The 12,260-nt window shown below is 49.8% G+C and overlaps 1 protein-coding gene across 20 annotated transcripts in view; it reads left to right on the top strand.

The window, feature by feature from the left end:
* PTPRS (protein tyrosine phosphatase receptor type S) overlaps positions 1–12,260 on the top strand; it is a 162,751-nt gene that overhangs the window by 24,099 nt on the left and 126,392 nt on the right. For 18 of the 20 annotated variants that reach the window (XM_074851683.1, XM_074851686.1, XM_074851687.1 and 15 more), the window contains exon 1: positions 1,781–1,885. The exons of the other annotated variants lie outside the window; for them this stretch is intronic. The gene's annotated coding sequence lies outside the window, so the exon portion shown is untranslated. Of the gene's footprint in view, positions 1–1,780; positions 1,886–12,260 lie in introns of those variants that run through there. 20 annotated transcript variants of the gene reach the window in all.

The following is a 12,260-nucleotide window of genomic DNA, read 5'->3' as shown; positions in this document are numbered from 1 at the left end:
GCTGTCCAGGGAGCCCCAGCGAGAGGGAGTGAGGAGGGATTTTAAACCAAAGTGGGATTTTTCAGGCGCCCCCCCCCATATCTCTTGGCTGCCAGCCTCTCTGAAGGGGAAGTTTTACCCCGCCTCCCGCGGTCTCGGATGTCAGGTTGGCAAGAAAAATCCCATCTGTTTTCAATCTGGATCCTCACTTCCATCCACCCAGCTTTCTCCTCCTCGCGCTCCCCCGCTCCCAGCCCCCACCCAGCGCTGGCGTGCGCGCCAGGCAGGCTTCGGTGACGTGCTTTTTTTTTTATTTTTTTTTTTTTTCTTCTAAAAATGTATGTGGCCTCCTTTGCCCCCCGCATCCCCCCCTTCTCCCAGGCACATGCTCCAGCGCAGCCCTCTCCGCACTGGGGCCTGCCAAGAGCCTCTCTGCGTTCAGCCCCGCTACGGTCGCTGGCTCAGAGAATTCCCAAATGACCGAGGATTTTCAACCCCAAGCTTTCAAAAAAAACCCAGCAAAATATCTATGTGGAAAAAAAAAAAAAAGAATAAAAAAAGCAAAATCGAGAGGGGAGTGGAGGGAAGGAATTTTGTTGTTGTGATTTTTTTGTTGTTGTTGTTTGGGGGTTTTGTTTGGTTCCAGCTTCTTGGTATGATTTGGAAAAGAGCAAGTACAGAGTGTTTTGTTCCTGTCCAGAGATAACAGAGCTACTCTGAAATCCTATATGGAGTCAATGTAAAGGTGTGTACGTAGCAATCGTGATATCCTAATCTCTCTCTGAAGAAACCCTTTTGTTGCACACCCCCTCTCGCCTTTCTCTTCGCTGTCCTCTCTTGCTGCGTTTATGTCTTATTTAAACTATAAAGTCCTCAGGCTAGGAATTACCTTCTCTCTTTACAGATGGCTGCAAGAGCTTTGCACGTCTGTGGAGCTCCATGAAAAATAAATGAAGAAGGTTGTGGCTTTTGTTGTTAGGGTTTTTGTTGTTGTTGTTTTTTTTTTTAATTTTGAAGTGTTTGGAGGTGAGAGTTTATCTGATCTTAGAGCCAGGCCCCAGGACCCAATGAGTGGTGTTGGGCTTTGTATTGCCAAAAATCTCAAGGCAGGGCTTATCCCAGCTGCACCCCTTCGCTTTCAGCTCTGTGCCAGGCTGGCACAGGACCGCTCAAAGCTGCCCCATGTCTGGGGTTTGGGGGGGGCCCAGGGGGGCTCAGTGGAGGGAAGAGCCTGGATGCTGCTGGCTGGAGGGGTTGGGGGGGGTGTGCTGGCTGCGGTGCCTCAGTTTCCCCTTCGGGTAAGTGCTGCCAGCGAGGGGCTGCCCCGTGGGGGTGAATTCATGGGGGTGCTGGGGGGATCAGCGGTGCTTCCCCTGGCGTGGGAGGGCAAGGGAGGCTTTTGGTGTTTGATTGCGGGGAGTACTGTGTGAGCTGTGGGGACGGGGCTGTGTGTGAGCGGTCCCCAAGGGCCTGCTGTGGAGGGATGGACCCAAAGGGCCAGGCAGGACTTCGGGGAGACGCTTAACGACCAGGCTGGGGGGGGAGGACCCCAAAAGCTCAGCTCCAGGGGCACCGGGAGAGGAATCCGCGACCGCTCGGGGTGACCCGGGGCCGGGCTGTGAGGCCCCCCGCGGCCGAGCGCGCTGAGGGGGCGCAGGCGAGGCCTGGTGGGCCGCGGCGCTCCCCCGCCCGGGGCCTCCCGCCCCCCTCGGGCGCGCTGCCCCCCTGAGCCTCCCCCCGATCGGGCCGGGCCCCGCGGCCCCGCGGCCCGGCCCCGCCCCGGCTCCGCCTCCCTCCGCCCGGGCCGCGGCGGGCTCCTCGGCGGGGTCGCGGCGCCCGTGGGCCCGGAGGCGCCGCGGGCCGCCGTGCCGAGGGCGGCGCGGGTGGGACGGCCGGTCCCCTCCCGGTAAGTGCCTGCCCCTGCCCCGCGCCCCGCCAAGCGCCCTCGTCCCCCGGGGCGCCGAGGGGCTCCCCTCGCCCCAGCCCCTCCGCCGCCGAAACGAGACTCGAGACAGTCGGTTTGATTTAAATTTTTTTCCCCCATTTTTAAGAAGGGGAAACAAACGCTCCCCCCCTCCCCCCCGTAGCACCTTCCTCTGGGGAGCATCCAGCGCGGCCGGGCCCTCCCGGCGTCGTGTGTGGGACGGGCCTGTGGGTCGAGGGGGAACCGCGGTGAGGGGGGGCTGCTGCCGCCGCGCCGGCTCCCGCGGTGGATACGCGGTAAAACCCCCTTTTCTGTCCAGCTCTTCTCGGCCGGGCTTTATCTGCGAGCTCGGAGCGATGGGGAGCGTTGCTCTGGCGAAGGGGGAGCGCTGGCTGGGGGGGGGCGTTTGGAAGTTGGGAAGGGAGGACCCCCTCCTTCTCCCCCTCCTTCTCCCCCTTTTTCTGCAGCCAATGTCTCACGGGAGCGTTTTGCTGCAAAACAAGAGACAAAGTGTAAAATCCGCATCCAGCACCCACCCCCCTGTTCGTGCTGGGAGCGCTCTCCTGCCTTTCAAAGGGCCGGGTCTCCAGCTCACCCTTTTCTCCGAATTGACCTTTTTACTACATGTTTTTTTTCCGTACTAGAAATGCCTTTTATTTTTTAATGAGTAAAAGGCAGCCCAGGTCTTTAACAGTCGCCTGCACGATGGTCTCCACAGCTTGGGGCAGGACACGGGCTTTGAGCCTTTGAGTAAGGTACAAAATTTATTCACTGTAAACATTGCACAACTTCTGTGTTCGGCTCCTAGGATTAAAATCTAACTCGCTTTCTCGGTTTTATAGGACTTGCTTCCTAGCCATTATACTATGCTCAAGCTCAAGATGCAGATTTGTCTAAAAGGTATATAATTTTAGAAACATAAGAGGGGAAAAAAATGCTCCGTTTTGTTACGGGAACTGCGTAGCTGGAACTTTCCTGAGAAATGGCCATATTTTATCCCTTTATGATTTCGCTCTCACTCTGGCAAAGGCAAAATACTTTTATGTTGCAGGTAACTTTTACGTCAAGGCTCTAACTTTGAATTTGCAGCAGCTGGTCTGACTCAAGGCAGTTAAAGGCACACTTGAAATTAGATTTAAATTTATATTGTTCGTTGGCGGAGAACTCTCTTGCAGTTAAGGAAAAAAATGTAAAGATTAAGCTGATCATTACTATATATGAAAAGCAGTTTCAAACATTAACATTATGGTTCATCTCTTAAAAAAAAAAAGGAGGATCTCTAGCCTGTGCTTTGTATAGCTGCATCTCGCTATCCTTTCATTTCCCTTTTCTAACGTCACTTAGCAGAGGGTAAATCACAAATTCAAGCGCACTGGGATCGCCACACGCAGAACAGAGGAACATCTGCTGAAAAGAGACTTTCTGAGAATAACAAACCACCTGTACTGGGAAATTTTTCTTGTCTCGTAACTAGCTGAGTGTTCGTCGGGTGCGCGTCTGTAATCCACCGCTGCTCTGTTTCTGGCTGCAGAGGTGCTTGTCAGCCCTGGTATTTTACAAGGCTAATATTTATTTACAGACTTACACTGTTGATTGGGGCTTGGTTGGTTTTTTCCCACCAAAAAGGAGGAAGTAAAAAATCTGTATTTGAGCTAATCGAGCTATTTTAACGGTTTCTTCAGGATTTGCGTTTTCTCTAAAGTAATGAGCGTCTGGAGTTGATTGGTGCCTTTCAGGCCGCCCTCTCACTTCTGGTGGAGGAGTGTGTTGGGATGTGGGCTCGAAGATGGTGAGTAAGGCTTGCTCAGACGGCAGCGCCGGCAATGAGGTGGTCCTGTGCCTGGGACTGAGCTGGAGGAGGGGTCTGCCCAGAGGACAGCACCTCCGGGGCTGCGCTTCCCTCTTCCGCTTTTCATCCCTGGAGTAAAAACCATAATGCTCGCCATCCTTTCGTGTTATTGCTCCAGGAACCTGCCAAGAAGAAGGGAAAGTATCTGTATCTTTTATCATCTTGGGAGCGCGTCGTTGATCCTTAGTGCGGAAGGAGGTACATCACCTCCAGGAGAAGTGCAGGTGCTTGTTCCAAATCTGTCTGCCAGTCAAGAGTGGAAACGAGGGAGCGAGGGAATGTTGGGGCTCCTGCTCAGTGGTCCGACTGCTCTGCAACCTCCTCCTGCAGCCAAAAGGCAAAGCAGTGATTTTTCAAAGGCGTTGAAACCAGAGAAGACCCAGTTATGCTTTTGACTTGGAAGAGATGTGTGTGTATCGCTTTTTTGGGTGGTGGAGGTACCAAAATAAACCGTCTGAAGGTTCAGTGTGAAGACAGTGAATTTAGTATTAGGTACTAAATTCCTGCAAAGGTGACAGTTGCAGCAGGTATATGAGGAAATCCCTCATTACCCTGCAGAGCTGGAAAAGCAGGATATGGTGTTTTATTATGTTTCTTAACCTTGATCACAGCAAGTTTCAAACACCCTCTTTACCCTCACTGTTGAATCTGGCCTGTGGGTACAGATTCTTGTACAGCAAAGCTATTTCACTAGATTTAATCTCTAAGGAGCGTGCCAGAAAAACAGCCTTGGGGAAATGGCAATCTGCTAGCTTCCTTGTCTGTAAAATGGGAATAGCGATGAGTAACTCCTTTCTGTAAAGTGTTTTAGGGTCGACCAGCGAAAAGCACTGAAGTACCACCGGTTGAATTGTTCGGCCAAAAAGAGACGAGGCAGAAGCATTGCGAGGCTTGTCCAGGCTCCGGCGGCAGGTCGGCGGCAATGCCAGGAATAGACCCGGTATCTCTGATTTCTGCTTGAGCGTCCCTGTCTGCTGTGTGTGGGCACAGGCCAAAAAAAAGCAGCAGTGCCGGTGTCACCCGGCTACGTGTAAAGGAGAAAATTGAGGTTGCACAATCCTATCCTCGGTGCCATTTCGGGGGCTGCCCCGTAGTGCCAGGTGTAGGAGTGACAAGTTGTCTGACACTGGTCTGCGAATAGCTGGATTGAAGCCACTTACTCATTTCATGCTGGCTTCTGTGCAGCCCTTGTGTAGTAACGACTTTGTAGATGCTGCTCACCTGGGCTGAATTTTTAACCAGTCACCTGGAGATGAAAGGCACTCCATCCCACTACCACTCCCCTCAAGCCATCCTCTGCCCTCTGTTTGAAGAGATTTTGAACCCCAGGTATATTTTATTCCCATACAAGGCTTTGCTGTCGGACTCGACAGAGATTGCAGTGCGTCCTGTGGCACCAGGGAAGTGTAATCTTGTTACATTTGAATTTATTTCATGCTGCGTTTGCGGGTGTGAAGAATGAACTGGTAAAATTAGGGACTGTGGAAGGTGTGAGACATGGTGTTTGTTCAAATGCTGATGGTGGGAAAACATCTGTTAGAAGCTCTCTTTGAAGGAGTAGCTGCCCTTCCAGAATTATTTTGTAGGAGTAATAACTGTTGCGGTAGGTGAAACCTTCTGAATCAGGAGGCACCTGGGAGCTGTGAACGTGCACAGGCTGCTGCGGGGATGGAGGTTCTATTGAACTGAACCCTGCAACACCTTTATGTTTCCTGTGTATCTCATGTCATTTCTGAAGTGACTGCCACCTTAATTTTGTATGAGGTCACGTGTGCTTGGGTGAGTTTGGGTTTTTAAAGAAGCTGTTCTGCCCTTCCTTTCTATTTATGGATAACTCTTTTTATGGGTTTGTAAGGGTGTGATTCAATTTCTCCATGTACTGATTAGTGCTCTCATTAGCGCTTAGTAAGTGCGTTGCAAAAATTCTTTATTAAAGTCTGTGTGGAGGTAGGTTTTATTCATGTGAGGAAGCCACACAGTGCTCTGTTTCAGCATCGGCTCCCAAGTCGCAGGATGACTTACCTGCTAATTTTGACTTGCTATCTATTTACAATAAGGCAGGAAGCAGCACCTTGCAGCTAAGGGAAATGAGGCTAGCCCCCTGTTTATGGTAATTCTTAAATAGTTCATTTGGGCGTAATGCCTCTTTTTACAGTTGATTCTCTATTACAAACAGATTTTCTGATAATGGTGCCTGTGCCATTCAGATGGGATCATTATTATAATAGCAGCAAGTATTGTTACGGAATCGGTATGTGGAATTTATGTAGGATCATTATAATGACAGAAGTAATACCATAAATAAAATGATGCTGTAACAGCAGCACTAAACCTGGGTGTAATAGGGAAAATGACAGTTCAAATTTCCCCCAAGCCTCGGCACCTCGAGCCTTGCGAGGATTTGTCGCGTGTAGTCCCAGCCCACGGAGGAGGTGGGAGTGTGGGTGGCTGGGGAGGGCAGGGGCTGTGCCCACAGCGCAGGGGTGCTGGGGGGTGGGAGGGAGGGAGGAGAGATGCTCATCCTGCAGCGCCCCTACAAATCAGGGAAACCATTAGCTGGAGCTGTTTCAAAAGCAGAACCGGGGAGATTGGTGCAATTAATTAGTTGTAGAAACAGGGCGTTGCTCTCATTTGGTAGGGCGCTGCTGGATTTTGCTCTTGGGCTGGCTCTGTGAACACGTTTTTTTCAGGATGGGTTTCAGGCAGGGTTCTGCGTGCACAGCCTGTCCCTCCGGCGCGCTGTTGGGACGGTCTGTGCCTGCCGGCACGTTGCTTCTCCCGTTTCTCTACGGGAAATGTGGGAAAGCTTGAAATTGCATTTGTGAAATAAGGATGGGAGTTGAGACTGTAAACTGCCCAGCGGGACTTGACAGAGGAGGCTGATGTAAGTACCATGCCCTAATACCGGAAGCAGTAGTACCGAACCCTCACAAACAGAAGAAAAAGGGTAAAAAATCAGTGCGTTTGAAAAGTTACTGAGAATGTGAAGTGGAGATTATCCCCCTCTCTGCTTTTGTTTCTATGAACAAATCCCTGGAGATGGGTGTGTTGTCTTAAAGGCCGGTCTTGCAGTCGGGTTTAGCAAATACAGATAATCCAGATGGCTAATCTGGAGCGTGGTTTGGCTAGCAAAATCCTTCTGGCAGGCGATGAGGAGGATGCTGGGAAGAGGTTTGCAACAGTCGTATTTAAACAAAGTCACTGCTAATGCTGCTTCAGCCGTCGTGTGGACAGAGCACAGATGTCTTGCTTGGGTTTTGATTTTTTTTTTTTTAATAAAATCCCTTTTATTTTCCATCAGTGACCCCTGTTTTAAATCCCTGATCCAAGAGGGGGAATTGTAACCCTTCGGTGGGCTCCGATGTGGTTTGAGTTTTGTCGCTGGTGCTGGTGCCCAGGGTGTGCAGCAGCAGAAGGATGCTCGGCTGCGCAGGCGGGTTGTTGCGCTTTGAACTCACTTTTTGCCCAGGGGCCCCCTCGGGACAGGGGTGATGGGGCGATTGCTTTTTGATGCTTGGCGCTGCCTTTGTCAGTGGACATCTGGTGCCAGGATTGCTGCTGTCGGGGCTGGGGGTGGGCTGCAAGGCCAGGGAATTTGATGGATTAGTACGGTTGGAGGGCTGGGGGAGGGGACGGGTAAGGTTTCAGCTCTTGCTGCAGGTAGAGAGAGAATTTGGGGATTAGGGGCACTTTTCTGCAAGCTGCAAAGCGGGGAGGATTCAGAGAGGGAGAAGGGTTGGGAAGAAAATAGTCTTCCCAGTTTTCCCGAAGAAGTGACATTTGTTTGCTCTGTAAGGCAGCACAAGGGAAATGTGTGTGCGTCCGGAGCAGGGGATGAAAAAAATCCACAGCAAATCTGGTGCCGGTCTGTCCCCCCAGCTTTGTAACCCTTGGGAATCTCAGTTGCTTGTGCCTGGCCTCAGGGTCACTTGGTTCATTCCCTGCTGCTTCCTATGGATTCAATAACCTTCTTCTCTCCCCAGAGATCAGCTTAAATTAAAACTTTACTTAAGGAGGCAAGCGGCAGCCTCTCTCTATGCTCTGTTGCAGGATCTGGGTAGTTTGTATGTCCCCGTCCGTACATCTTTCCCCGTGGTCACCAAATGGTCTGCACTGGGGATCGGCAGCCACTGGAGCTGGAGGAGGGGGATGTGGGATATCTTCTGCCCCTCATCTCCTTGAGTGAAGGAGTAGGAAAGAAAATCCTGATTTTTAAAAGCCTCTCCTGAGGGCAGATACTTCAACATGCTCTTGCCTGGAAAGGGGAAAATCGCTATTTTTCTTGGGGTAGGACCAGCCTCCTGAGGGTATCACCAGGATGCATCACACAGTCCTTTCCAGGAGCTCTCGGTGCCAGTGAGTGTCTGTGAGTGGAAATACCCTGTCCCTTGTCTGCTATAAGAGCAGGAGGGTTTGCATAGCGGCGCTGGCTGCCAGGAACTGGCCGAAATGGGGACCTCAGGGAACAGCCACAGTGAAATCCAATCTCTGACCAGCCCCGTGTTTGAGGATCAAATCCATGTGTAAAAACTTCCCAGAAGATTTAATGTCTGCTGGCTTTGCCTCCTGGAAATGCTGCTGCAGGGAGATCCACTCTCCAGGAGGCACATTCGGGCATTTGATTGATGTTTTGGGGCTACACGTGCACACACGTGTGTCAGAAACATCGGTTTTGTTCAGGGCTGGATTTGTTTGGTGTGGGGAGGGACACGCAGCTGCCTCGTACGCAGCTCCTTTCCTCCCGCCAGACGTGGGCAATGTGCAGCAGAGGTACAGCCCCATCCAGGCAGGGAGCTCTGTGCTTGCGTTGTAAAATAAGCCCTCGTGGGTGATTATTTTTTCCCCCTTTTCCAGCAGAAATTGAGAAAATTGGAGGTGGGCAGGAGCAGGAAATTCAATTGTAATGAAGGACTTTGGGACTGAGATAAGAGAGGTACTGCAAAGCATGAGAGACCCGAGAGGTGCTGGAAGGTTTGGACTGGGGGATCTTTTGTCTTTCCTTGTGTTGCTGTAGCCATGTCAAGGCTATTAAACTGCCTTTTGAATTTTGATTTCTTCTCTGTGTTGAACAAAGTGGTGGCTAAGGGCCATGGCAATGCGGCAAGTCTTGTGTCTGCAAGGTTTCTGAAGTCAGAAAGCCTTAAAACACTGATCTGAAAAAAGGAAAATGAAAAAAAAGGGATAAAGTTACAACTACCATCCTGAAAATGTGTTTATTTGAACTTTAGGAGCAACAGGCAGAAAAATTTGGGGGAGGGGTAGAGAAGGGAAGAACTCACTGTAAAAATGCGTGCAGGGAAGCGAACAGCTGTGGTGTTCTGTGAAATGGGAGCTGCTCAAATTCAAAGAATTATTTCACTAACCAAGACCTGGTGTTTTTTCTGGGGCTGAAGGCCACAGCCCCAAGCGTGCAGGCGAGAGGAAAGCTTGCAGGAGTTCAGGCGGGTTAACTCCTGCTGGAGATGGGCCCGGTAGCCAGGAAGGCCCTGGTCCCCCCAGCCCCTGTATTGCAGTACAGGTCCCGTTCTCCCTGGAGTGCTTTCATGCCATCCACGCCTTGTACCTGGTGCATTGAGTACGCGTTGAGGAGTGAAAACGTGGTTATTTGCCGCTGTTTCTCCAATGTTAGTGGATTTGGTGTCTTGGATGCTGCAGGGTGCCAGAGGGCAAGCACTTCTCTGTGGTCCCTGCCCCACCGGACTGATCCAGTCCTACTTTGGGTCCTGTGCAAGCGGTGGTGGCTTGGAGCTAGGAAAAAGCTTCACCCAGACAGGTAATTCCTCCGAAGCGTCTGCTTTTGGGTGCTGCCAGCCATGGTGTGCTGGACTAGATGAATCACCATTGCCTCCAGCCTGACGTGTTTGATGGTTGCAGCGCTGCCTTCCTGGAGGGGAAGGAATTGTAGTCCATTATCAGGAGTCCATTTCTCTTACGGAAGGTGGAGCGTCACACCAAGCACCGAGTGCTACTTGCTGAGTGCGCCCTGTTCCTCGCAGTAAGCCTCACCCGTGTGCCATGAAACACTCGCTTGACAGCACGTTCCAGAGCAATATCCTGAAATGAATGATGGGCCCGCGCTGTGCTTTATGCACTGCCCTGAGAGGTGGGAATGTGTAAATCGCACCATCCGAATGATTTAGCCCCAGGTATAGTTGTGATTCAAAATGAATTTCTATCCTTGCTTCTCCCTTGTGCCAGCGCTGGAGTAACTGCTTGCTGTAAACCCGTAGCAACAGCCACCGTGCTTGGGGAGGTTGTAGGGGGCTGGGCAAGGAAGATGTGTGGCTGTACCCTCCTCTGTCCCCTGCATCCGTGGTCTCGATGTGCAAGTTCAGGAGTGCAGGGTGTAGGTTTGATATCGGTCTCTCTCTGCCTCTGGGCAACTTGTTCGAATCTGTGTCTGTCCCTAAGCAGGGAGCCGCGCGGCACACAGGTTCCGTTAGGCTTAATAGGGAAGATGAGTGACATGTTAAAAGTGGCTTTAGGTTTTATGCAAAGCCAATGATGCTTAAGCCAGCTGGCGGATTTTAGGGTTTTCAGCAAGTTTCATTGGACAAAAAATTCCTTTGGAAAGTGTCTCAGGTCCACTGTGAAATTTAGGTGGAGATCGAGGTGATGGGAGTTCTGGGTGGCTCATGTGGTGCTTCACACCTTGTCGCCCCTTTGGGGAGTTGATTGTCTTCCCTCCTGCTTTGGGGCAAAAATGGCAAACTGATGCGAAAGACCCAGTTTTTGTGGCGAGGAATGAACATTAATATTAAAACATTTGGGGATTTTTTTTAAAAGATTAGTTTTGCTTCTTGGCTGGTACCCTGGTTTAGATCTCCTGGAACAGCTTTGGAAATGCAAGTCTAGGCAAATACGTAGAAGAGATGAAGCGTGGACTTCACTCTGCCATTTTCCTCATGATTTGCAGAGCTCTTCTAGTGCTTCGCTGCTCTCCTGGCACTGCCTGATGCCCAGGAGTCAGTTGTTTCTCAAAATATAAAGGTCAGAGGTACTGGAGGAGGGATGGACCCCAAAGACTCGATCACTGTTTGAGGCTTCAGCTGTCCTCCTAAAGCAAACGTGGCGTGGGTGCTTTCTTCTCAGGGATTTCTTAAATCTGCCTTTATTAATATCACTGTTTTGAACTCTAAAAATTAAAGCATGCCTGTAATTTCTAGGGAAAAATATGCATTTGCTGTTCTTTGCCTGTTACGAAGCACGGTTTTGTGGATAGCCAAATAAAATTCTTGGTTTGAAGTGTTTCAGCAATGCGTTAAAGTTTATGGAGCATTTAACAAACTTTTTTAGTGTGCAGTAGTTTATAGTGCCAGCAAACAGCCAAGTGTCACATCAAAGTTGTAGTCTTTTCTCACTTAATGGCACAACGTTTAGTGCTTGTTTGGTTTATCTTGGGTGGCTTTTCAGTACATGGCTCAGCATGGCTTTTTCTTTCCTTTTTTCCCCCAAAAAACTCTAAAAGACAGATTATGAATGCTGATTTAGGGCCGACAATTCAAGCAGAGTGGTTGGATTTATTTTAATCTTTAAAGAAAAAAACACAAAGGCAAATAATCAGTGACTTCAGTGGTGTTTTCCCTGTGCAGTTCCCTGCTGGGCTGGGAGAGCAGAGCAGTGAGACAAAATCTGCTGTCATTGAAGACAAGGAGAGTGTTGCCATCAACTCTTACAAATCTGTAACGATTTTCTTTTAACTGGGATGTATCTCAGAGAGGGATGGTCTCTGCAGCTGAGATGAGCGGATATGGTCAAGCCAGAGCCCACTGACACCAGCGTCAGTGAGGCTGCAAGTTTGGTGCCTTTTGCCCAGATTTTGGGATTTGCTCCTCTTCTGGGCTAGAAGAGGATGAGTTTCGGGGAACTCTGCAAGGGCTCTCCTCTGCCACAGTGCTTGGGATCGCCGTCATGTAGGAGAGGAACAAGGAGGGAATATACAGGGAGTTAAACCTAAAGCAGCTGCTTCCATCGGGAATGTACAAGAGCTTGGGGTTGTCATTTCTACTAAATTTAAACTAAATAGGTGTAAAAACTCGATAACAATGTCTGAATAATGTGTCATAAACTGTATTATTTACTTTATTGTAGATTCAATTACGATAATGCATATACATATAATTATGTCCACACTCAAGATCTATTCAGTAGTAAAGGGTTTAGATAACGTTATAAATAATGAAACTTGAGCTGTATCAAGGGCTCCCTGTAGCATCCTTCATCATATCCCAGCTGAAAGTGGGAAGTCTCTTCCGTGTGAATTACACATGGTTGGGATTATTGAGCTTCAGCCATTTCTAAGGGGTTGGGTTATACGGCACGGGGTGTGATTTTCATCACACCGTCTGCGTTTCAGTCTTAGTTTGCTTTGGAAATTTTCTGTAGAGTGGAAGAAGCATAAAATGTCTTACTAATGTTGATGGGATCTGTCATCGGCAGTAACCAGTGAATTGGTATATGAGAGAGGCATGTAAACAAATTTGAAACCAAAATAATCTGGCTGTGTAT

This window comes from Strix uralensis, chromosome 27 (assembly GCF_047716275.1).
Source record: "Strix uralensis isolate ZFMK-TIS-50842 chromosome 27, bStrUra1, whole genome shotgun sequence".
Classification (NCBI taxonomy): domain Eukaryota; kingdom Metazoa; phylum Chordata; class Aves; order Strigiformes; family Strigidae; genus Strix; species Strix uralensis.
The sequence above is the reverse complement of the archived record's forward strand: the minus strand, read 5'-3'. Positions and strand labels throughout refer to the sequence as shown.